The following is a 23,242-nucleotide window of genomic DNA, read 5'->3' as shown; positions in this document are numbered from 1 at the left end:
GGGCTCTTTAGTTCCTCTTAACTTTCTGCCATTAGAGTGGTATAATCTGCATATCAGGGGTTATTGATATCAGGTGTACAATCTTCAAATATTTACTCCTATTATCTTGGCGGTATTTTGACTATGACATCCCTTGATGCCCAGAAGTTTTTAATTTTGATGAAGTCCAGTTTGTTTCTTTTTCTTTAGTTTTTGAGCTTTCTAACAGTTTCATAAGAAGTAGTACTGTAAAAATGATATGGCATGTTTAAGTCTTTGATCCATCTGAGTTAATTTTTGTAAATTAGGCAGCAATTCTATGTTATTTCAATATCCAGCATCATTTGCTAAATTCTCTGTTGAATTGTTAGTACCCTTATCAAAAACCAATTGACTATAACTAAATGCATTTATTTTTAAACTCAATTTTGGATTCTCATTGATCTATATGACTCATTATTCCAGTACAACACAGTCCTGATTACTATAGCTTTGCAGCGTGTTTTCAGATCAGAAGATGTGATCTCACTGATATGTTCTTTCACAAAATTGTTTTCATTGTTCTGGATTCCTTGCATTTCCACAAAGATTTTAGAATTAGTTCCAGAGTTTCGGCAAAACAAAAGGGGGGTGGGTGGGTGGGTAGAATTTGCTAAGATCTTTACAAGGATTGTATTGAATATGTAGATCAATTTGGAAAATATCTTAACTATATGAAGTATTTCAATCCATGAACATGGGATGTTTTTCCATTTATTCTGGAACTCTTTAATTTCTTCCAACAATATTTTCTTTCACCAGTATGCAAGCTTTATAATCATGTTGATAAATCAATTCTTATGTACTTCATTCTTTTTAATGTAACTACAAGTGCAATTTGTTCATTTCCATACTATTCATTCCTAATATGTGAAACTACAATTGATTTTCATATACTGATTCTGCATCATGCAACCTTGCTGAACTCAATTATTAATATTAGATCTAGTGGTATAGTTTTGTTTTTTATGTTGCTGTTTTTTCCTTAGGATTTTCTATGTACAAGATCAAATCATTTGCAAATAGGTAGTTTTGTTTCTTGTACTCCAATCTGAAGGAATTTTCTTTCTTTTCCTTGACTAAATTCCTTAGCACAAATCTCTATAATATTGAATTGAAGTAGCAAGAATGGACATCCTTGATTTGTACCTTATCTTACTGAGAAAGCTTTCCATCTGTCATGAATAAGTAGGTGTTGGCTGTGGGTGTTACACAGATGCTCTTTATCATGTTAACAAAGTTTCCATCTATTCCTAGTTTAGGGTTTTCAATCATGAAAGGGTATTGAATTTTGTCAAATGATTTTCAGAATTAATTAAGATTGTCTTTGAGGTTTGTCCTTTGTTTTCTTAATATGGTATATTTCACTGATTGATTTTTATATATTAATACAAATATACATTCTGGGAAAATTTTCCAGAAACATGTTTCTAATTCTCTGTATATGTTCCTGGATAAAGTTCACTATGGTTTTGTTAAAGGATTTTTATATATGTTTGTAAGGGATATTGGTCTGTATTATTCTTTTCTTGTGATTTGTTTGTTTTGATATCAAGGTAATAATGACCTTATAAAATGAGTTGGAAAGTGTGTTCTCCACTTTTATTTTTTGGAACAGTTTATAAAGCATAGATGTTCATTTTTCTTTAAATAGTTTGTAGAATTCAATGGAGGACTCATCTGGTCCGGGACTTCGGTTTGTGGAAATTTTGCTGATACTAATTCAACCACTTTACTTACTTGCTATATGTCCATTTACTTGTTATATATCTATTTTTTTCTATATCTTTTTGAGTCAGGTTTCATTTATTTAACCTGGAGTATAATTGCTTTACAATACTGTGTTAGTTTCTGCTGTACAGCAAAGTGAATCAGCTATCTGTATACATATATTCCTTCCCTCATGAGCCTCCCTCCCCCTGAGTCAGTTCTGATAGCTTGTATTTTTCTAGAAATCTATCCATTTTAACTAGCTTTTCTAACTTATTGATTTGTACCTTTGTACAATTTTTCACAGTATTTTCTTATCCTTTTCTTTGTTTCTTTAAAGTTTGTAAAAATATACACTTTCATTTCAATTTTAGTAATTTTGAGATTTTTTTGTTTTTTTCATTTAGTTCAGTTCGGTTCAGTTCAGTAATTCAGTCATGTCTGACTTTTTGCGGCCCCATGAACTGCAGCACGCCAGGGCTCCCTGTCTATCACCAGCTCCTGGAGTTCACCCAAAGCAGCGTCCATCAAGTCAGTGATGCAATCCAGCCATCTCATCCTCTGTTGTCTCCTTCTCCTCGTGCCCCCAGTCCCTCCCAGCATCAGAGTCTTTTCCAATGAGTCAACTCTTCACATCAGGTGTCCAAAGTATTGGAGTTGCAGCTTTAGCATCAGTCCTTCCAAAGAACACCCAGGAGTGACCTCCTTTAAAATGGACTGGTTAGATCTCCTTGCAGTCCAAGGGACTCTCAAGAGTCTTCTCCAACACCATAGTTCAAAAGCATCAGTTCTTCGGCACTCAGCTTTCTTCACAGTCCAACTCTCACATCCATACATGACTACTGGAAAAACCATAGCCTTGACTAGACAGACCTTTGTTGGCAAAGTAATGTCTCTGCTTTTTAATATGCTATCTAGGTTGGTCATAACTTTCCTTCCAAGGAGTAAGCATCTTTTAATTTCATGGCTGCAGTCACCATCTGCAGTGATTTTGGAGCCACCCAAAATAAAGTCTGACACTGTTTCCACTGTTTCCCCATCTATTTCCCATGAAGTCATGGGACCAGATGCCATGACCTTCATTTTCTGAATGTTGAGCTTTAAGCCAAGTTTTTCACTCTCCTCTTTCACTTTCATCAAGAAGCTTTTTAGCTCCTCTTCACTTTCTGTCATAAGGGTGGTGTCATCTGCATATCTGAGGTTATTGATATTTCTCCCAGCAATCCTGATTCCAGCATGTGCTTCTTCCAGACCAGCATTTCTCATGATGCACTCTGTATATAAGTTAAATAAGCAGGGTGACAATATACAGCCTTGACGTACTCCTTTTCCTATTTGGAACCAGTCTGTTGTTCCATGTTCAGTTCTAACTGTTGCCTCCTGACCTGCATACAGATTTCTCAAGAGGCAGGTCGGGTGGTCTGGTATTCCCATCTCTTTCAGAATTTTCCACAGTTTATTGTGATCCACACACTCAAAGGCTTTGGCATAGTCAATAAAGCAGAAATAGATGTTTTTCTGGAACTCTCTTGCTTTTTCCATCATCCAGCGGATGTTGTCAATTTGATCTCTGGTTCCTCTGCCTTTTGTAAAACCAGGTTGAACATCTGGAAGTTCACAGTTCACGTATCGCTGAAACCTGGCTTGGAGAATTTTGAGCATTACTTTACTAGCATGTGAGATGAGTGCAGTTGTGCAGTAGTTTGAGCATTCTTTGGCATTGCCTTTCTTTGGGATTGGAATGAAAATTGACCTTTTCCAATCCTGTGGCCACTGCTGAGTTTTCCAAATTTGCTGGCATATTGAGTGCAGCACTTTCACAGCATCATCTTTCAGGATTTGAAATAGCTCCACTGAAATTCCATCACCTCCACTAGCTTTGTTCGTAGTGATGCTTTCTAAGGCCCACTTGACTTCACATTCCAGGATGTCTGGCTCTAGATGAGTGATCACACCATCGTGATTATCTTGATTGTGAATATCTTTTTTGTACAGTTCTTCCGTGTATTCCTGCCACTTCTTCTTAATAGCTTCTGCTTCTGTTAGGTCCATACCATTTCTGTCCTTTAATGAGCCCATCTTAGTATGAAGTGTTCCCATGGTATCTCTAATTTTCATGAAGAAATCTCTAGTCTTTCCCATTCTGTTATTTTCCTCTATTTCTTTGCATTGATCGCTGAGGAAGTCTTTCTTATCTCTCCTTGCTATTCTTTGGAACATTTTCATTCGTGTATATACAAATTTACTTATCTTGGTTAGTCTAGTTAAAGGTTTATAAATGGTTCTTACCTTTTCCAAGAACTAGTTTTTGGTTGGTTGATTTTTCTCCATCAGTTTACTTGTTATTTAAGGGTGTAATTAATCTCCACATATATGTGAATTTCTCAAATTTTCTTATGTTATTGATTTTTAATATATTTCATAGTATTTGTAAAGCATACTTTGTATAATGTCAGTCCTTCTAAACTTATTGAGATTTGTTTTATGGCCTAACATATGGTCTGTCATACAAAATACTCCATGTGCACTAAGAAGAATGGACATTTTGCTGTTGTTGGGTGAAGAGTTCTATAGCTATGTATTACATCCAGTTGTTTTACAGAATTGTTCAATCCTTCTACTTTCTTATTGATGCTCTTTCTCACCATTTATTCATATTAAAAGCAGGGTATTGAAGTCTCCCACTATTTTAGCCAAATTTTCTATTTTTCTCTTCAATTCTGTCAGTTTTTGCTTTACACATATTGAGGGCTTTGTTAAGTGCCTACACATTTATTACTGTTACTATATTCTTGATGTATTAACTCTGAATTGTCCATATCAACACACTTTAGATGCTAGATGGTCTCTAGGCTCTTGACTCAACTACTTACTTTTATATACACACTGTCTCTAGGTGGAATACCCAGTTTTGTGACTTCAAATAACATCTATGTGGGTGTTCTTTGGAAAGAATGATGCAAAAGCTGAAACTCCAGTACTTTGGCCACCTCATGCGAAGAGTTGACTCATTGGAAAAGACTCTGATGCTGGGAGGAATTGGGGGCAGGAGGAAAAGGGGACGACAGAGGATGAGATGGCTGGATGGCATCACCGAGTCAATGGACGTGAGTCTGAGTGAACTCCGGGAGATGCTGATGGACAGGGAGGCCGGACGTGCTGCAATTCACGGGATTGCAAAGAGTCGGACCCAACTGAGCGACTGAACTGAACTGAACTGATGTGGTGATAACATTCAGATTTCTATCCAGTTCCAGTCTCCCCACAGAATCCACACTCTTTCATTAAGCTGTGCATTTTTCATTTTATAAACATCCCACACACAGCAGGCTCAGAATAGAACTTATGACTCACTCACTACCAAAGCTACTTTTAACCTCTGTTCTCTCCCATCACAGAAAATGTTACCAACATCCAATGATATATTCATGCTGTAATTACATTGGTCCCTCTCTTTCCTTCTCACACTTTAGCCAATTCATCCTCAAGATCTAACTTTAAAGCATCCTGAGAAATCTATGCTTTCTTCACCATCTCTATTGCCACTGTTCAGTCTGAGCCACCATCATCACCACTGCCACTTCCACTGAGGGAATGTCCTCCTACCTGGTCTCACTGCTTCTGGACTCTCCCCTTCCCAGTCTAACTTCCCCATAGAAATCATTTCTGTCATAAATCAGACAATGCAGTGTCCAGTTGCTTTGCACGTAGAATAAAATCTAACATCCTCATCATAGCTTAAAAGCCCTTTCATGATTTAAGTATCAACTTTCTCAATTCTATCTCCTACTCTCCACTCACCATAATTCTTTTCCCCAAACATGCAAATTTCTTTGTTCATCTTAAGTGTTTTGTATTTGCTGTTTTCTCTATCTTTTCTTGTCTACCTCTATCTCCTCATTTCATCTCAGAGTTAGGGTGACTTACCAGATTAAAAGGGTAGAAAAAACCCACAGACATTCACAAAACAAGATTATAGTCACATTGTAAGTAAAGTTTATGTAGATTAAGAATGGTTTTGCAGCAACCAGAATTTATAAACATGAAAGTATGAGGTTTAACCAGAATGGAATAAAGAAAAATATGTTACTTTTTTTAAAAATTTAGTGCAATTTTGGCAATGATCTTGCAATTTAAAATAAAGAAAGAAGAACTAAACTCCAATGGGGAAAAATTAAGAAAGAATGTTGATAAAAATGGTAGGTATAAACATACTGGAAAATTCACAAGGATGTTGTAACCATCTCTGATATGTTTTCAACTTTGAAGATGCTGCAGGTCAAAGACCCCAGGGTCATGATCTATTATTGCATTTAGTATAAGCATCTTATAAGTACATAGATCCTAAGAAAGCAAAGGCAAAGTCTAAAGGAATTTAAAGTAAAAATCTATGACATTAGGCACAAAGAACACACCTCCACATTCAAATAGGTTGCAGATAAATCAATAAGAAACAGCATAATGGGGACTTCCTGGAGGTCTAGTGGTTAAGACTCTGTGCTGCCAATGCAGGGGAAACAGGTTCAATCCTGGTCAAGGAACTAAGATCGCTTATGCCAAGTGGCCAAAAAGTAAAACAACAACAACTATATGCATGTATATATACATCATATATATTTACGTGTATATATGGAATCAGTTGGGAAGAGATATTTGTAATATATATAATAAAGAATATTTTAGAAGACAGCATGATGGATGATGAGTACAAAGATAGAAATCTGGGAGCTGTGAGATTAGACACCAAAATTTCCTTTGCTTACTAAGATATTTGATGGTATTCAGGGAAAACTCGCTTGGAAAGATAATACCCGTGCTGAATCTTGAAGGGGACTATAACAAAGTGTGGACCACTCTGAAGTACTTTTGTAAGATTTGGTACCCACAGATATATATTCAAAATGTTAAACAGATGGAAATATGTACATTGGACTTCTGTGGAGGTTCAGATGGTAAAGAATCTGCTTGCAATGCAGGAGACTCAGGTTTGACTCCTGGGTTGGGAAGATCCCTTGGAGAAGGGAATGGCAACCCTTTCCAGTATTCTTGCCTGGAGAATTCCATGGACAGAGGAGCCTGACAGGCTCCAGTCCATGGGGTCACAAAGAGTTGGACACGAAGGAGTAGCTAACACTTTCATATGTAAATATTGTATCTATTTTTATTTCCTAATATTGGAAGCGATAATACAGAGTTGACCCATGAGCTGGACCTGGCCAATCAGATGTTCCTCACCCCTCCTCTGTCCTTGGAATATGCCCACCTTTTCCACCCTAGGAGCTGTTTCAAGGATGCAGCCTTGAGAATAGGATGTCACTGAGACCATCTAGACGGTATATGGGACTGAACCTAGCCAAGGCCTCTATACAAACTTGAAGATTCTGTCAGATGGATGTGAGACCCACTCATCTTACAGCATCCAAAGACAAGTCTCTCATGTAAGTAAGTTCCCTTGTTTATCAAACCTGCCGCCTGCCAATCGGCAGTGATCTGTCTCCGTCCTTTGTCTCCCCCTGCCCTTCATGTGAAAGGCTGGTTTCAGATGACACACAGGCAGTTCCCAAGATTGCAAATTAGCACCTAATTCTTTTAATCTCAACATCTAATTATCAATTTTTATAAGTTGTAGCATAAATCATTTGTCAATTCATTCTAAAACTATACCAAATGATTGTTGGCATGATCATTCTGACATGATGAATGCTAGTTGTTAAAGCCATATTTTGACCCAGGAAACCACATCAAACTATCCCAATGACATTTCCATTGAATCAGTCATTATTAGATTACTGATAGTCACAAGAAGTTGATTTCCTTCTAAAATCAACAATATTCATTCTACTGTTGCTGAATCCCCTCAGTTTCTGCTGAACCAATAGTAATTGGTCAAAGCAACAGCCCAATATAGGAAATGGGCTAAAATTTGAAATAAAATGTTGTCTTATATTTGTTTAATATTTTCAATATCTTTATTATTGACTAAGTCACAAAAATTATTTATTGGAATGTTATAGATATTGATAACTAGATCACATCTTATATTCTTGACCAGAAAGTGGCGGAGCTGTTTGGTAATTCAGATCATCATCTATAGTCTCAAATTCTGGCTCTATGATAAAACAATTTTTTCTTCTTCAGTTCCTTCCCCTGTAAAGGGGATAATGGTGATAATTTTAATACTCTGCTGTGCTAAATATTCATTTACAAAGTATATGTCCAGCATAGAGCAAGGGTATGTAAGCGTTAACTCTCATTTTATTAATAAACAATATTTTTAATATTTATGGGAAGTCAGAATTTATTAGTTTTAATGAATTTCTCCTCTTAAATGGAGATGAGCTTCGAAAGGATTGCTTAAAAGAAGAACCCAAAGCTTTGGCATGTCCTCATCCCAAACCATATGCCAGGCACAGCCACACGTTCTGGCCTGACCCAGGAGCATCCCCTTTCCCACACTGGTAGATTATAGGATATGTAGCTGGTGTCTCCACTGGCCTCTGTGACTCCCTACTCAATTGTGTCTTTGTCCAACCTTGGTTCTATCAGAGCCAAAGTCTGTGTCTTGGTACTAAAATCACTGTACCAAAAAAGGCCACGTTGAAGGAACATTTGGCTGATGCAAGGACTATGTCCTGGTGGTGCCCACCTGTGTCTCCATTAATTCAACAGGAATATGGGCAGAATTTGAGCAGCACATAATGATCTGACTAGTCAACAATGATGCCCAGGAAGTGGGGGAATCTGGAAGCTAAGTGAACAATCAGAATAGACCCTAGTCATAGTGCTAGAGCAAGAGCCTGACAGCCCACAACTGTTCTGTCAGCAACCTTTAGTTACTATCTCATGAGGATGACTAAAGAGGCCAGAGGAGGAACTAGAGTGGCTCTGGGCTGGGTTCTAGAGTTCTCCCATCCTTTAATGTATCCAAGTCCATTTTGAATTTCCACCAAGGGTGCTATGCTATGTGGTGTTTCCAGTGTATTTGACCACAGAACTCTTTAAAGAGCATCTTTAGGAAATTCACTTTGTTAAACACTAATATAATGAAAAATTACAGATATTGTAGGTATTGGGGCCTTGAGTTCATTCCCAAGTCCATCTGTTTGACCTTGGACACATTACTTAACCTCTCTAACCCTGATTTTCATGCAAAAGGGAAATAAGATCTACGTTACTACAGCACAAAACCTGGAGAGAAAAGAAACTTTCAGAGACTGTGGCAGAGGAAGGCTTGCCATTCTCTATTTGGCTCACATTCCCTCCTGGGCCTATACATCCTAGGCTTTCTTGCACTGTGTGAAGCCACATGCCTAGTTCTGGGTAGTGGAATTGGGGGCCAGTGACAAACTCCACTTTCAAGTTTTGCCCATAAAAATCCTCCTATGAACAACACAGTGTCCCTCCTCTCCGTCTTTCTCTGTTTCTGTCTCTCTCTCTCTCTTCACCTACTGACTCAGTGGAGTGAATTCTAAAAGGAAAAGGTAGAAAGAAGAAGGAGCTTGCTGGGTCCCTGATTCACTTACTAAAATGGAACCCCTAAGGAAAGCCTCCTAGGCAACGCATGAGCAAGAAACAAACACATTGAGTTGAGTCACTGATGGTTTGAGAGGCTTTGTGATGTTGCTGTAGTATCGATGATACTCCAGTTCAGTTCAGTTCAGTTGCTCAGTCGTGTCCGACGCTTTGCGACCCCATGTATTGCAGCACGCCAGGCCTCCCTGTCCATCACCAACTCCCGGAGTGCACTCAAACTCATGTCCATCAAGTCAGTGATGCCATCCAGCCATCTCATCCTCTGTTGTCCCCTTCTCCTCCTGCCCCCAATCCCTCCCAGCATCAGAGTCTTTTCCAATGAGTCAACTCTTCGCATGAGGTGGCCAAAGTACTGGAGCTTCAGCTTCAGCATCATTCCTTCCGAAGAAATCCCAGGGCTGATCTCCTTTAGAATGCCAGAGCACATTGTCTCATAATGTGTACTAGCTGGTAGATGGTGGGGTTGTTGTTATAAAATGATGATGAGGATGATGACGATGGTGCTGTGGTGACAGTAGTGATGTCATAGTGGTGATGGTGGTGGTGATGATGAGGAGGAGGAGGATGGTGATGATGGTAACAGTGATGATGGTGACAATGACGCTGAGGAGGAGGAAGATGATGGTGATGGTGATGGTGATGAAGATGATGGTGATATCCATGGTGATGGCAGTGATGAAAATGATGATTAATGTTGCAGAAATATACTCAGAAAGGAACCATTCTTATGATTCCACTAAAATATCAATGAAGTAAAACTCCAGGTTCCCTGATGTCTCAAAGTGTTCCTTTCTGTGGTGTGTGACTAGAAAGTGTTGCTTCACAGTCTCGGTTTGCTAGAGCTATCATAGCAAAGTACCACAGGCTGGATGGCTTAAACAACAGAAGTTTATTTCTCACAGTTCTGGAGACTCAAAGCCCAAGACCAAAGTGCCAGCAGAGTTGGTTCCTCCAGTGACCTCCCTTCTTGGCTTGTAGACAGTGTGGCTTCACGTGTTCTTTCCCTCCGTATATATCTGGGTCTAAATCTCTTCCTATAAGGGCAACAGCCATATTTGATTAAGACCCACCCTAATGATTTCATTTTAACTTTATTACCTCTTGGAAGACTCTCTGAATACAGTCACATGATGAGGTCCTGGGGGTTAGAACTTCAACACAGAAAGGTTGCAGTGGGGACAGGTCAGAACACAGCCCATAACAATTACCAACCTGTGCTCTGAGCTCCAAAGAGCTCAGGTAAAGAAAACTTGTCCAGATAATAGCTGTATACTCTCTCTGGAGTGTTGATCAAAACTAATCTTGGTTTAAACTTATTATACACATATCAGTTTTACTCTCCGTTACCTGGAGATAGTGCTTTATTGTAAGACAATGGGAAAAGACAGTTATAGCAAATATAATTGGCTTTTCTCCCTGTTATTCAACTAAAATGCTTGTGAGATATCATTTGAACATAAAAGAAAGTGAATTTCAGACAGAATTCCTACTGAGCAGAAAGTAAAGCTAACTCCCAATTTCAAATGAGATATCCTTTAATTGTTGATACCTCACATGTGGATGTATGGTAAGCACTTGTTCAAAGAAGCAAAGTATCTCTTGGCTTCACATAGCCTTTTAGAAACACATCTGGGAAGGGATTTTTAAAATATATTTTTTCAGGTCCAAAAATGTTGAAAAGTCAGAAAACAGAATTGAAGGAATAATGGCATTTTGCACTGCTTTTAGAAATTGTTGTATTGTAGAAAAATCATCAAGGAGATTTTTATAATAGAATTTATTTTGAAGGCATCAGGAGGAATCTTCACAGAATGTAAAGTTAGTGCACATATTGTTATAGCAAACACTCTCATCATGATACAGTTTAATCAGAGACATCTTTATGTATCCAACCAAAGTGGAGTGAACTCACTGCAAAGTAGTCTTGAACTCATTCCTACCTGACCCCTTGAAAAATCTCACTTGGAAGAAAGACACATATAGGAAGTGTTGCCTGAGGGTCTTGTGATCTCTTTGTTTCTCTCGTCTAGATATCCTCAAAGTAACCCTTGGTTTAAAACCAACAAGCAAAACCCCTTCTCACATGGTCCAGTCCTTTCTCCCTCACCGTTTAAAGCCCAAGAGACGTTCAGGCCTCACTAGAGCATCCCAGGCAGGCCTGGAACACCCTGGGGAGAAGTTCTAGAGTTTGAACCAACAGCAATGCTACCCAACATTTATTAAGAGTATATTATTTGCTGAACACAGTTTTGACTTCATAGAGTCCAGGATTATAAAAACTCAAGAGGGCAGTTTTTATGTGTCTTGTTCACTGCTGTTTCTCCAGTGCATTTCACAGGAACTCAATAAATATCTCATTCACTCTTCAGAACAATTATTTGAGGTTATTACCTTCTTCTCAGAGAAGAAGAAAACAAGGCTCAGAGGTTGAGACTAGCCTGGTTTTCAGGTCTAATAGGAGGCAGACGGGACCAAAGCCAGGTACAACATCGCCCTTAGTCATAAGCAAGAAAGTGGGGCTCCTCCCCAGACCTCACTCCACAGGGAACCTACACTTTATAGTGCTACCTTCCTCAAGAGTTTCTAAGTTCCTTCTGGTTTCTGGGACTGGCTGGGGTGGGCAGTGCCATCTGGGGATAACTCTAGGCTGGATTTGGACCTGCATGGGCTCTGATCCCATCTCTCTCTGGGAGAGATGTGCCTGACATACAGCTCCCCGACATGGGGTCAACCAGATGTCACAGAGATCTCCAAAACCTTGTTCAAGTCAATCACAAACACCCAATGTGGTAAAGCCGTTCCCTCCTACCTGAGTCAAAAGTTGTGCAGGATGGGGGACAGAGGTTCCTTGCATAAATGGGACTTCTTTTTTACTCTGCCCCCAGGCCCCTCATCTCTGCTCCCTGTAACAGGCAGGTTTGTGGAAGGCACCAAGAAAGACATTTCATCCTAGTGAAATAGTCATTACAGCCCAAAGACTTCAAAGAACAGTTCATTTTCAACAAAGCACAGTTAACAACTGTGGAAAAAATTACTAAAAACTGATATTCCCTGGGCAGTCCAGTGACCAGCATCAGGAGCAGTGATGTCACTATCATTCAGTAAGTGGCCTGAGATACTACAACAGTGAGACCTACATTTCTTGTTGTTGTTTAGCCACTAAGTCATGTCTGACTCTTATGCAACCCCATGGACTGCAGCCCACCAGGGTTCTGTCTGTGGGATTTCCCAGGTAAGCATACTGGAGTGGGTTGCCATTTCTTTCTCCAGGGGATCTTCCCCAGGGATCAAATCCTTGTCTCCTTCTTGGCACGCAGATTCTTTACCAGCGAGTCACCTGAGAAGGCTGAGATCAATATTAATTCACTATAAAATCATTTCCCCAAAACCATAGTATTGTGAGTAATGGTGGGAAATACAGAATTATGCAGAAATAGTGTGTTTGGACCCCAAGAAGGTGAAGTGGGGCCTAGATATGCTGCAGAATCTTCATGTGCAGCAACTTGGCAATAAACAAACATAGACATACTTCTTTCCCATCTATTATTCAAAACCTTGGTTCTTAATAAAAAAAAAATCATGATAACATACACAGACCCATGAATTTTTGTAATGCATTTTGATAGTCATATTTTCATTGAAACTTTTGATTTTGAAAGCTCAAGAGGTTATGCAAAAGTGGGGAGGGATGAAAATTTCTAGGGTGAGGAGAACACTGTATATCAACAGAGTTTTCATACAAATGTGGGGTTCTTATACATGTGGCATTACAATATGTTTTAGACAAACATACTTTATTTGTATTTTACATTGGAATATAGTTGATTTATAATGTTGTGTTAGTTTCAGGTGAACAGCTAAGTGACTCAGTTATACATATACATATATACATTCTCCAAAGATTATACTTTATTTTTTAAAGAAGTTTGGGGTTCAGAGCAAAAGCAAACAGAATAGAGTTCCCTGAAACCCTCTCCCTGCCCACACAGTCTCACCTCCATCAACATTCTACACCAGCGTGATATGTTTATTGCAATCAGTGAACCAACTCTGATACATCATTATCAACCCAGGCAAGCAGGGTACACTCTTTGCATTGTATATTCTATAGGTTTTGGGAAATACATATAAAAGGACATATATCCATCATTACAGTATCATACAGAGTAGTTTCGCTGCATTGACAATGTGTGGTTTTTTTTAATAAACTTCTACTGGGAATAATTTTATGTTTATAGAGAAGTTAAGAAAGATAGTCTTCATCCCGTTTCCCTTAATGTTAACATCTTACATGGCCATGGCATATTCAGCAAAACTTAGAAATTAGTGTTGGTATAATACTGTTAACTAATCTGCTTACTTTATTTGAATTTCCCCAGTTTTCCCACTACAGTTCTTTCCGCCTGCTCATAGTCCTACCCAGGATCCCACAGTACATTTTGTTCTCATATCTCCTCAGCTGTTTCCTGTCTGTGACAGTTTCTCAGTCTTTCCTAGTTTTTGGAGACCTTGGCACTTTGAGGAGGACTGGTCATGTACTTTGCAGAATGTTCCTCCATTGTGGTTTGCCTGATGTTTTCTAATGATAGACTGGAATACCTTTTTATATCAAATTATTTATATATTGAAGTCAACAATAACAACAAAAATTTGCCCAGAGCCCTGCACAAACTAGGCATTGCCCTACTCAAGATGATCACCTTCCCACGCCCATGATCTGGACCACACACCTTTCCATGTAGCTTTCCAACCTGATTCCACCTACTCCAGTTCTATATAGACTGTTGGCTTTAATCATAATGAGATGTCCTTTTCCACAGTTGATTTCATATACACTGCCTTTCCCCCCTGCAATGCTTGTCTTCCTTCTATCTATTGAGTCCATGAAACATCCAGGCTTAAACATAGTTTGATGCCTCACCTTTTAGGAAACTTCCGCTGAATCTTCATCCAGCCCACCTTCACTTTGTCTCTGGCTTGTCATGCTCTTTTAGTCTTAAGAATCTTTGGTGCTTTCACCCATTGTTACCTATTGCTTTGTTTTCCCAGTCAGATTACAAACAACTTGTGGACAGGAATGTTTCATTTTTATCCATCATCCATATCACTTAACTCCATAATGTCTAACAAGAATTCCATGAATAGCTGGAAAACAACTACTGAAAGAAGTAAGAGGTCTCATTTTTGGGGGGAGAGGGAAGAGGGATTGAAAAACCTTTATTAAGAAAATCTTATTAGCAAAATTTTTATTAGTTAGCCCTATAGAATAATAATGGAGAAGGCAATGGCACCCCACTCCAGTACTCTTGCCTGGAAAATCCCATGGATGGAGGAGCCTGGTGGGCTGCAGTCCATGGGGTCACTAAGAGTCGGACACGACTGAGCAACTTCATTTTCACTTTTCACTTTCATGCATTGGAGAAGGAAATGGCAACCCACTCCAATACTCTTGCCTGGAGAATCCCAGGGATGGGGGAGCCTGGTGAGCTGCCATCTATGGGGTCGCACAGAGTCGGACACGACTGAAGTGACTTAGCAGCAGCAGCAGCAGTATAGAATAATAAATGCAACTGTATTAATTTTAAAGGCTTCCATCCATTGTAGTAATGGAGAGATTATTTGCAAATAGAGAGCTCACTTGGCTTGGATTCTCTTTGAGACAGAATTGTTTGAGAAAAGCACTTTTATTCTGCTTAGCAAATATGATCATAATGCCTAAAAAAGGTTATATTTTAGTACAATGAAATGTGATATTCATATTATTAATATCTTTAACCAATTCATTCTTTTTTTAAATTTGATTTTTATTAAACTCTTTTGTACTTGAAGTATAGCCAATTAACAATGTGATAGTTTCAGGTTGACAGCAAGGAGACTCAGCCATACATATACACATATTTATTCTCCCCCAAACTTCCCTCCCATCCAGGCTGCCACATAACATTGAGCAGAGTTCCCTGAGCTATACAGTAGGTACTTGTTGGTTGTCCATTTTAAAGACGCAGTGTGTACTTTCCATCCCAAACTCCCTAACTCTCCCTACCCTCCATCCTTCCCCCCGGCAACCATAAATCCATTTCTCTAAATCTGCGAGTCTGTTTCTGTTTTGTAAATACATTCATTTGTATCATGTCTTTTTAGCTTACATGTCATACAATGTTTCTGCTTCTCTGACTTATTTCACTCATTATGACAATTTTTATCCTTCAACAAAACTATGTTGAAGTCATGTTAGTTTTTTTTTCAAAAAGATTAATCCTAAATCAATTTTTATTATATTATAATGACTTCCTCTAGAGATTTTTGGTTTTTGCAGCACACAAGGGTAAAAGGTTGTTTAAATTTTCATTAAAAAGAGTGATTTTTATTCATTCATTTATTCATTCATTCAATAATTATGGATGGAGTACTTACCATGAATTAGACACTGTGATGAGCGCAAGTGAGATAAAGATAAAAGCCTGGCCTTATTCTCAAAATGCTCATAGGCTACTTGGAGGAAAAGGAATCAGAAAACAAAACAGAAACACAGGGAAACCAAACTGAAGGTAAGGCAGGGAGGAAGGGGAAAATGACTGATATTCATTCAATTTTTATTGTTTGGGGTTACAGTACAATTATAGAAATTTGTTTTGTTTTCCACCACCTGTAGTGCCCACAAGCCCTGAAACCTATGAGTGTACAAGACACATTGCTAATATTTTTCTTTAAAAAAAAGGTTAGTCCATACAGAGAATGGCTTCCCTGATAGCTCAGTTGGTAAAGAATTGACCTGCAATGTGGGAGACCTGGGTTCGATCCCTGGCTTGGGAAGATCTCCTGGAGGAGGGAAAGGCTACCTGCTCCAGTATTCTGGCCTGGAGAATTCCATGGACTGTATAGTTCTTGGGGTTGCAAAGAGTCACACGTGGCTGAGCGACTTTCACTTTCATACAGAGAATAAGAGAATTGGGTAGAATTCAAACAGAAGTTAATTGCACCTGGAAATTTTATACTTATCTATTTCTCTTTCGTCTGGAACACTTTATAAGGTTATTCCTTTCATAATGGAATATTCACAAAATTAACTATAAACAGCTCATCAAAATTAGATAATTAGTTACAATACACTTTGATTATAATTACTCTTTGAGCCAAGCCTGCGGGCATGAGACTTGGTGTTATCAGTCACACAGCAGGGACAGGAGGCAGGGGTCAGTCCCTACTATTGTACTCACTGTAGGTACATCTCATTAGGCTTTTTTTTTTTAAAACCAGACCCTCAGGTGTGCCTTACCTGTAGGTCAGCCTGTCATATCTAGTCTGGAGGTAGAAACGAGGTTGTGATTGAAGAACCAAGGCATTTTCTTCTGTTAAGGTACCAAAATCCCTAGATGATGAGCATCTTGGGAGACATATTTTTTTTGCAAAGGAAAATGAATATTTATTAAATCTCCAGATTAGGAATGCTTAATGGGAAAAGACAGGGGGGGAAATCACATTTAAAAAGACCAATTTATTTGGTTAGTTTAAGAAGAAAAACCCATAACCAAAATTTAAAGGCACATTCACACAACTGGAAATACAAAGGCCCAGAAATTTTACAGAGAAAAGTAGTGATCAAGGTCACTAAAAATCAAAAAATTCCAAGCTAAAATAGGACTCCACATTTACCTATTGTTGTGAGAACTGGGTTTTCTGTCGTTATTTCCTTGGTTTGTACTACTTAGCACTTTGGGAGACACTTTTTAACGTATATTTTCTAATGTGAAAATTAAATTGAGTGGAGACTTCCCTGGCAGTCCAGAGTTTAAGAATCCACCTTGCAATGCAGGAGTCTCAGGTTCCATCCCTGGTTGAGGAACTAAGATCTCACATACCTGAGGGCAACTAAGAGGGAACACCGCAACTACTGAGCCCAGGTGCTGCAACTAACACACCCAACACAACCAAATAAATAAATATAAACAAATAAATTGAGTCATGTCAAAGGAGAAGGGAAGTGTGTATAAAGAGAAGAAAACTGGGGGAAGCGGACAAGTACCACTTCAGTTCAGTTCAGTCACTCAGTCGTGTCCGATTCTTTGCGACCCCATGAATCGCAGCACACCAGGCCTCCCTGTCCATCACCAACTCCCAGAGTTCACTCAGAGTCGCGTCCATCGAGTCAGTGATGCCATCCAGCCATCTCATCCTTTGTCGTCCCCGTCTCCTGCCCCCAATCCCTCCCAGCATCAGAGTCTTATCCAATTAGTCAACTCTTCACATGAGGTGGCCAAAGTACTGGAGTTTCAGCTTTAGCATCATTCCTTCCAAAGAAATCCCAGGGTTGATCTCCTTCAGAATGGACTGGTTGGATCTCCTTGCAGTCCAAGGGACTCTCAAGAGTCTACTCCAACACCACAGTTCAAAAGCATAAATTCTTCAGTGCTCAGCTTTCTTCACAGTCCAACTCTCACATCCATACATGACTACTGGAAAAACCATAGCCTTGACTAGACAGACCTTAGTCAGCAAAGTAATGTCCCTGCTTTTGAATATGCTATCTAGGTTGATCATAACTTTTCTTCCAAGGAGTAAGCGTCTTTTAATTTCATGTTTGCAGTCACCATCTGCAGTGATCTTGGAGCCCAAAAAAATAAAGTCTGACACTGTTTCCACTGTTTCCCCATCTATTTGCCATGAAGTGATGGGACCAGATGCCATGATCTTAGTTTTCTGAATGTTGAGCTTTAAGCCAGCTTTTTCACTCTCCTGTTTCACTTTCATCAAGAGGCTTTTTAGCTCCTCTTCACTTTCTTCCATAAGGGTGGTGTCATCTGCATATCTGAGGTTATTGATATTTCTCCCGGCAACCAAGGACCAACCTATTCTGCTACATACGTTGCTTTCAGAACCTGAATCTAGATCAGAATATATGAATTTAGCTTCAGAATAGTAACTTTTCTTTCTTTCATTCTTTTTTTTTTTTTTGGTGGTGCCGTGCGGTATATGGGATCTTAACTCCCCTGCTGCTACTGCTGCTGCTGCTGCTGCTAAGTCGCTTCAGTCGTGTCCGACTCTGTGCGACCCCATAGACGGCAGCCCACCAGGCTCTTCTGTCCCTGGGATTCTGCAGGCAAGAACACTGGAGTGGGTTGCCATTTCCTTCTCCAATGCACGAAAGTGGAAAGTGAAGTCGCTCAGTTGTGTCCGACTCTTCACAACTCCATGGGCTGCAGCCTACCAGGCTCCTCTGTCCATGGGATTTTCCAGGCAAGAGTACTGGAGTGGGTCTTAACTCCCCTACCAAGGATCAAACTCGTGGCCCCTGCACTGGGAACTGAAGTCTTAATCACTGGATCTCCAGGGAATTCCCCAAAAGTAACTTTTAAAACACTCAGTCTTCTGATCCCCAGATTGAAATTTAAATGTGGTGATTCATGTATTTTATCTATGTCTTTGGATAAGACCATCAAGACAACATAATTACAGTTTCTTTTTTTTGTTTAAGAATCTGAAAAATGCATCTGAGTGAAGTGATTAACTCTTTGCTGAATTTTGATCAAGTGTCCTCCAAAGTAAAAGGTCACATTAAAAGCTGTCCTTAATTAAAATGAATGAATAGAATTGATTTAATAAAATTGTAATGTTGTTTAATGACTGTGGGAGATTGTGTTCAGGGCAGAAAACTGACATTTTGCCATAATCAATGCACATTTTATTAAAATCAATGTGGTCTATTATGTAACGCCTAGTGAAAGAAACTTTAATAAAGTTCAATCTATAAAATATAACCAACTCTAACTCAATTGAAATTTAGCATAATGGTGGCTACAATATTCATGCAGCACGTCGGCACTTACTTATTCAGTGTTTACTAGGTGCTAGGAACTAGAGAGTACTTACCAAAAGTCACTTTCCCTCCCTTAAGGCATGTAGCATGGAGTAAGTAGCTTAACACTTTGCATTAAATTCAAGTGAACGTAAATGTATAGTATTTCACTAGCATGTTAAAGAACTATTTCTGTTACATTTTAAATAAAACTTCACCTTGAAAAACCTTTTTGAATGCTAATAGCTTTCCCAGTTCTAATAAGTGACTCCAATTGTTAAGGTTTCAAGTTCAAAGGAAATTTTCAGTATTGGGAAAAAAGGCTGCTCATCCTTTGCAATGTGTATAACTTTGTGTCTTTTGGGTTTTCCTCTCCTACAATAAAAATTAGGTTTCTAATAAGGCATATTTTTCACTTTAGCTTCCACAAGGCTAAGGTACTCGACCTCAGGAGTTACAGCTTGTACTGTAAGTCTTACTTACAAGTATCAAGATCTTACTTGATCTTGACTGCCCATTACAACTTCTATTTTCCTGATGCTAATTTTTGATTTTTATTGATATTGCATTTCATTCTACTACATTTGCTTTTAATGTAAGATGCTTCAAAACCATCAAGGACAAGTTGTTTGAATAAAGCAATATGTAACTTTTAAAAAAATATTTTTAGCCATTTGAGGGCTTAAACAATATCTTACTCATTTCCCTGAAGTTCTTTGCTCAATTCTTGTCACATAGTAGATATTCTTTAAATTTTTTCTTATAAACAACAAGGTCCTACCATACAGCACAGAGAAATATATTCAATATCCTGTGATAAACCATAATGGAAAAGAATATGAAGAAAAATGTATATGTATAACTGAATTACCTTGATGTATATAGCAGAAATTAACACATTGTAAATCAACTATACTTCAACAGAATTTTTAAATAAAAATAAATAAATAAATTTTAAATAAAATTAATAAGCTATAAGGATATATTTTACAGCACAGGAACTATAGCCAATATTCCACAATAACTATAAAAAATTTATCTTAAATTCAATAGATAACTTTATTCATTAGTTCAGCAAGTATATATACTGAGCACCTACTATATTCCAGGAATCTTGCAAAATGCTGAGGCTACCATTAGGAGTTATACAAGAGTTACCAGAGCTGGCTAGTTGCTATAACAAAAACACTCCACATCTCAGAAGCCTTCAGCAAACACTGCTCATTACTCACTCATGGTGCAGCCCTGAGCTGGGGAAGGAGGCTCTATGTTTCATTACAGAAACTTCATTGTTTTCAATATACAGTCCCCAATGTGGGCCTGGGTATCAAAATCCAGTGGGAAGATGAGAATGGGAGAAATTGTAGAGGTTCCTGTGAGAGAAGGTGGAAGGACTAGTTTCAAATAGCCAGTCTCTTCCACTCACATTCCAGTTGCCAGAATTCAATCCCAAACTCCCATCAAACTTCAGGAAATATGTATTTGTTGAAAGGGGCTGGGACAGGTTTTCCTGGATGAACAGGAGGAAACGGACACTGGCTTGGTGAGCATCAAGCACTATACCCATCATGATCCACTCTTCTGGTTGCCATGAAGACCATTCATCCTCTCCCCCAGAAGACAACACAAAAACCTACTAGGAATCGAACCCAGGTTCTCTGCATTGGCAAATGGATTCTTAGCCCCTGGACCACCAGGGAAGTTCCAGGCATGGGGTTTTTAAATTGAGAGGAGGATACTTTTTTCTTTTATTTTTTATATTTTCCAAGATTGTAATTTAGTTGACAATAAACTGTCTTCAAAAATAACTACAACCAAAGTTCTTTCTGAGAGAGTATCAACCCTGTCTTTTTTTTGTATTTCTAATTTCTTTGTTTTTATTTTTGAGGTATAATGACATATAACATTAGTTTCAGGTAATATAACATAATGATTTGCTATTTCTCTATACTGCAAAATGATCATCACAATAAGTCTAATTAATATCCATCACCACACACAGTGTGGTGACTTTTTTTTCTTGTGATGCAAACTCAAGGTCCACTCTCTTAGCAACTTCCAAATATGCAATACAGTACTATTAACTATAGCCACTATACTATATATTACATCCCTATGACTAATTTGTTTCATAATTGGAAGTTTATACCTTTTGACTCACTTCATCATTTCACCCACCCCTCAGCCCCACCCCTGGAAACCACTGATCTGTTCTTGTATCCACAAGCTCTTAGAGGATTTGCAAGGAGGAAGGTATTCCCAATATAAGTGAGGTCTCAAACCTGTCAGTCTTAGTCTGCCTTGGATGCTATAATAAGTATCTTAGGTTGGGTGGGTTAAACAGCAAACAGTTTTATTTGCTGATCAAGTTACCAGGTGATTTGATGCCTTCCTTCTTGCTGTGGCCTCCCATGATAAAGATGCTCTCTCATGTCTCTAGAGAGCAGCCCTCTGAGTCACAGGCAAATGTAAGTTCTTGATATGACTTCCCCAGGAGCCCTTGTGATCCCCAGTCTCCTCTGCCTTCTAGGACCCTCCCCTTACACACTCCTTACATAAAATCCACTTGGAGCTTACTAGTACCTGGAAATTTTGCTTTCAATTGACCAAATCAGCATTGGTTTAAGAATCAACTCCAAAGGGCTCCACCCAGAGACCCTCACAAGGCATGTTACTCTGGCCTCTCTCTGTCTGTATTCTGCTTTGACTTCACTTGGTGGCCTCTTGAGGCATTCCAGATAGTCCTTCCAGGATCTGTGATTAATAAAATTCTCTATTTCAATTTTCCGTGTGACCTGTTGTTGAAACACAGCTCACCAACCAGCACCCTGTGCTCCATTTAATCGACTGTTAATTTGACAAATTCATAACACTCCAAAAAGTTATACCTCCAAACACCATCACACTGGGGCCTGGCACTTCAACATTTGAATTTTAGGGATAAGGACATTCAGTCTATAATGTTTAGTTTCTATACTTTAAGGCCTCAAACCTCATGTGCTTGAGTGATATAGAAGGAGCTGAGAGCAGAGTTGATCAGACTGCCCAGATCAAATCAGATGTGAGTGCCACAGGAAGAGTCATTGTTAAGCTCTTTGGGCTCTCCAGTCAGGCACGAACACGAAGAAGAAAGTTGGAATGGTGTTTAATGAGCCAACCCACAGCATCACCAGTGATACTAATCAACCACAGGCACCCTAGCAGAACAGATATTGTTAAAGTGTTATTGTAGTCTGAGTACTCTTTAACAAATTTCTCATCTGTGTTTATACTTTAGTAATTGAATCATCTTTTAAAATAAAGTAATTGGATGAATTTCACAGAAAAAAAAAAATCTAGATGCCAAAATTTGGCTCATGGGCTTTCCACCCCCATGTCTTGCTCAAATGGTACCTTTTTCTGAAATGTCTTTCCCATCTTTTCTGACAAACATCTGCTAATGTTCCCAGTCATCTTTTCTCTGAAGTCTTTTCTGATATAGACAATCCTCACCCACAAATGGAAATGAAAACTCTCTGCTTTTTGCTCACAAACTATGACTTCCAGAATGCTCCTAAATTTTGTGGCATTTGTTTGTTTGTAGGTGAGTTTACTCTACTTCCAGCCCCCACTACCAGTCCCCAGAGCAAACACGTATCTCATTCAATTCCCAGTCACCAGCATTTACTTAGAACGTGGTAGCTATTTAAGATGTCCTGTTAAATACGTTGGGCTTCCCTGGTGGCTCAGGGTTAAAGAATCTACCTGCTAATGCAGGAGACTTGGGTTTGATCCCTGGATTGGGAAGATCCCCTGGAAAAGGAAATGGCCACCCACCCCGGCATTCTTGCCTGGGAAATCCCATGGACAGAGGAGCCTGGCAGTCCATGGGGTTGCAAAGGGCCAGACATGACTTAGCAACTGAGCATACATGAACACACATTCAGCAGATTAAATAGTATGCTCCATACTACTCTTTGCTTGTAAGGAACTTTATCAAGAGACTAAGCATTCAGAGTGATATAAAAGTGATTTGTAATCTAAAACTCCAAGTTAGAAGATGAGTCCCTTGATGTTACCAGTTTAAAACCAGATATCTTCTAAAATGTGTGTCACTATAAGGTGGCTGAAGGCTTTCTCATGTGAGTTCACTGGCTGTGTGGTTTGTCTGGATTTCCTTATTCACCTGCATTTCCGTCATTCTCCAGG

Source organism: Capricornis sumatraensis, chromosome 3 (genome assembly GCF_032405125.1).
Source record: "Capricornis sumatraensis isolate serow.1 chromosome 3, serow.2, whole genome shotgun sequence".
NCBI lineage: Eukaryota > Metazoa > Chordata > Mammalia > Artiodactyla > Bovidae > Capricornis > Capricornis sumatraensis.
The sequence above is the reverse complement of the archived record's forward strand: the minus strand, read 5'-3'. Positions refer to the sequence as shown.